The sequence below is a fragment of the Sphaeroforma arctica genome, assembly GCF_001186125.1.
Source record: "Sphaeroforma arctica JP610 unplaced genomic scaffold supercont1.8, whole genome shotgun sequence".
Classification (NCBI taxonomy): Eukaryota; class Ichthyosporea; order Ichthyophonida; genus Sphaeroforma; species Sphaeroforma arctica.
In genome coordinates, this window is record NW_014040550.1 from 72,840 (window position 1) to 77,220 (window position 4,381).

Here is a 4,381-nt window from a genome sequence, read left to right on the forward strand (position 1 = left end):
GCAGTTAGTATGTAGGTCTAAAAAAAATAAACACCACAAAAAAAAATACATATTTATTTATCAGATGGTAATCAAAAGAATCTGTAAGTGACAGCCACTGCTCACTTTTTTTGTTGCTAATGCCTGACCGGTGCCGCGGGGCGGAAACCCCTATGGCGTGTAACGGGCTATATTTATTTAGTTCCAGACTTCCAATGTTCCACAAACGACCACGTTGATCGTTGGCCAGAAATCACCTATCCGATGCCGCCGATTGGCCAAGACATGGAATTTCTGAAGGTGCGTTTCGTATATTCGTAAAAAGCACTGGAGTCCTGGAGTCCTGGACTGATGAGTGGACTCGATTTGGAAATTTCATTTTTGTTTTGTTTTTAAAATCAGAAGCCCTCTGAAAGTGAAGAAGACTTAAAATTAACAAAATATAGGAGATCGCACTAACGTCCGAACGACGTTGTTTTTGGTTGTTTTTTTGTTATTGTACAAAAAAAACAAAATAACAAACTAACAGCTACAAAACACAGAAAACGAAATATTAAAAACAAACGGAAACAATAATAAAATTAAATAAACACTGCCCATGCGGCCATAAACAACCCCCGAGGGCCCAGACTAGCCTCATTTTAATAGGTTAAACGTCATAACTTTTATTTATCAAAAGTTACCGATAAAAATACAACGTTTATAACTGATAGGTACAGTCTGATGGTACTTTATCCAGGTCAAGGTGATGTCAGAATTTTGTCCTGTTGTTTTTGGCGCGCCCATGTATCAATACGTACCCCCAGAGCGCCCATAATTTCAACGATAGGACAATTTATCGAGTGCACTGTTAAAAAATTTGACAACTGATTTGTCCCAAATAAAAGTTGTAACTTTTATAATATCACACGAAGTTATGTATTTATCGATAAAATCAACCGTTTACCTGTGTACGTCTAACTTTAGCCCCCAGAGACCCAGACCCCACTCATCCCAGGGGCGCCCAGTGCCCAACTGCCCACCACCAGCAAAGTAAAAATTGTATTTGAAATCTGCTATGATACATACTTTTATACTTTATTTTAAGGCAAATCGATGAAAATTTAGGCCTATGGAGGCTATGGGGGAGAACTATTATAAAACACTTTACTCCGGTAACATATTGATATTTCTTTATATTTGACAGTATTTCCAAATTATGGTATTTGACTACAGTCAAACCTCTATTATTGTCGACCTCCATTATTGTTTGTACATACCATTTTGTCCAATTTTTGGCCGAAATCGGACCCTGGACAATATTCCAGGTTTGACTGGACATCCTAATATTTAAATATGCCTCATACTTTTCAAATCCATGATTTCGATGGTTTTGCTAATCCCAAATTTTGCCACTTTACGACATAAAAAATATTAAATATTAATCAATATTCGATTTTGTTGTATATTTCTCTTGAGGTCCAAAAGAGTGTAAAATAGCATGACCCTCTCGAGAGAAAGAAGAAAGAACAAAATATGGCAGATCGGACAAGATGGCCATGAAAATAGACCCTCTTTCTGACTTTGTGAAGAAACTATCGTGTTCTATTTTCAGATTTACTCCATCTTCATATTTACTCCACTTACTCCAACAAAACCTGCATGATAAAAGACTAAAATCAAAACAATGATTCGTATGTTCTGCCTCCTGGGATCCTGGGTCCTGGGCCCCTGGCCACGACATAATTTCTTGTGGATTCGGGCATTCGGCCTAACCTCATAAAGTTATGGGGTCACTGTATAAACGTTAAACCTTTAACTGTCACTTTTTGGAATATAAAAGTAATAACTTCTATTTGGGACAAAATGACATATCAGAATTTGGGCCTACAATAAATTTTAGTCAATCAGAAATTTTTAACCTGACACTTGGTAGTTGGCATTTGGTAATTAGTACCTAAAATCAGAACAAAATATATATACTCACTGACCTGAATATTGCACCTATTTATTTTGATAAGGGCTTATATAGGTATAAAAGGTGTCCTTTTTAAAACGTAAAAAATCATACAAAAGATATAATTATTATCTTCATGAGGTTAGCATTCGGCCGATCCGCGCATATATGCCAACGTTTAACTATGTAAGTCCCAACGGAAGAAATCAAAATATTGAACTACTCGAATATTCAACAGAATTGAGGTCATATTTTGAAATTCCCCAGAAATATTGCGCTCCAATATTTACTAGGAAAAAAATATACCTCAAAATTTTGTAGGTCAGTATTTTCCCAATAAATTATTTTTTTTAAAGTTTGCAAATCCGACCGTGCAACACTAGTCGCAAATATCCGAATAATAATAAAATCATATCCTTTCTAAAAACAAATTTGGGCTCAAATCCATAGCTGTTCAATTTTCATGCGGCTATGCCAAATCGAAAATAGAAAATAAAGAAAACAATGAGGAGGATGCGACAATAAATATTTGGAAATTTTAAAAATACATAATGGAATTTAAATACATCGGGTTGGCATTGAATTTGGCTCTGAGTCAAATGCAAAATACGATTTTGCCACTCTATGTCATTAATAGAGTCTATTATCGTTGTTTTGTATGTATATCGAGGTCAAATGTGCCTTTGAGACGTTCTGGAATCTGAACAACTCTTTTGTGATTTTTTTTAAAAACCCGCGAGTTGAAAAAAAATGAATTGTTGGTCCATACAGGCCGAAAAGTTGTTCAAATTTGCCACATTTTGCTCTATTTTATCCGCCATTTATAGGCCTATTTTTCATAGTTTGTTTATAAAATTTAGAAGGCTATGTGCAGTCAGACCTGGTTAATAGTCACCTGGTTAATTAGTCGACCTGGATACTAGTCCTGAAAATTTCAGACATGGCCATTTTTTTCCCTTATGTTTCAAATTTTGACGAGCTAAGCAGTGCAAAGGATAGACTATAGAGTGACACTGATCGTATGCACAAATGCTTCGGGAAGTGATAAAGTCCCTTTAGCGGTCATAGGCGCATACAAAAATCCCAGAAGTTTAAAAGGAGTGGACCCACCATTACCATACATAGACCAAAAAAGCTCATGGAATGATTCTACAATTCAAGAGTGGTGCTTCACTTAAGTATTCCTCAAACACGTACGTAAGCGAACAAAAGAACCAACTTGCCTCGTGATGGATAATTTTGGTGCATATATAGAGGAAGAAAGGTATGGGGTACATTTTGTACTCTTGCCTAAGAACAGTACAGCGGCATATCAGCCTATAGATGCAGGAGTTATATATGCCATCAAGACAGGTTATCACAACATTTGTGGGAGATAATGGTTGAGCTTATATCAGATAGAGAGAGGTTAGCGCCGAGAACGCGATAGGCCCATAATGGAAGCAAAGACTCAGACAGTAATGACATACTTCTTCACCGAAGGAAGGCGATGATACAATCATTGAGACATAATAGGAAATAAAACCAGCAAGTATACACACTATGGGATGATTTACAGTCAAACTGAGCCATGACCTCTCGACCAATCACAAGTCACAAGGCTAGTCTTTTGGATACTAGTCCGGAAAACGGAATTGGTCTAACAACCAGGTCTGAATGGATGTGTTTTGACTTTTGACTGTTTTCGGCCTCCAAAAACAATATTTTTGAAATACTTCACCGATTGTGTCAATTTCATCTTGTGTCCAGATTCCAGAACGTGCCAAAGCCACATTTCACCCGATGAACGCATCGAGAACAGTGGTCAAATTTTTGGTTTGAGTTGTTTTTGATCCAGACAAATTCCATACAAACCGGGTGAACTTTCCATCGATTTTCAATTTATTAATATCGCTTCTAAATAATTCTAGCGCCGTTCTCCCCAATATGTCAATATTCAAATATCACTCTTTTTATATAATTGCGGAAGTACCTTCACTGTCTTGGAACTTTGGAAGTTTCTGAGTGTAAAAAAATATACCATGTCCGAAATATGAGTTATGACCGAATTGGCTTGACAATTGACACTTGACATTATAACCTAAAATAGAACAGAGGCTAGGCTTAAAAATTCGTTCTCTATTTCTGCGCACATGCTACTAGCGTTCTATAAAGTACATACATAATACATACATTTACTGCGCACATAGATGACATAATAGTTTGCTTCTTATATATTGTTGTCATACCTACCCCTCTAATTTGAAAGGCTAAGATATTTATATATACATCTTGATTGCTGTGCGCTGAAAATAATTCATCCGATTCTATACATATCTTAGTGTTGTACACAATAGGATTCTGCTATTCTTGTGTGTGTTGTGTGAAGGTGGCGAGTAATCTTCCAGCTACGGTCTACAGATGTTAATTTGAGAACTAGTTTGGATATATATATATATATATATTATATATATATATATATATATA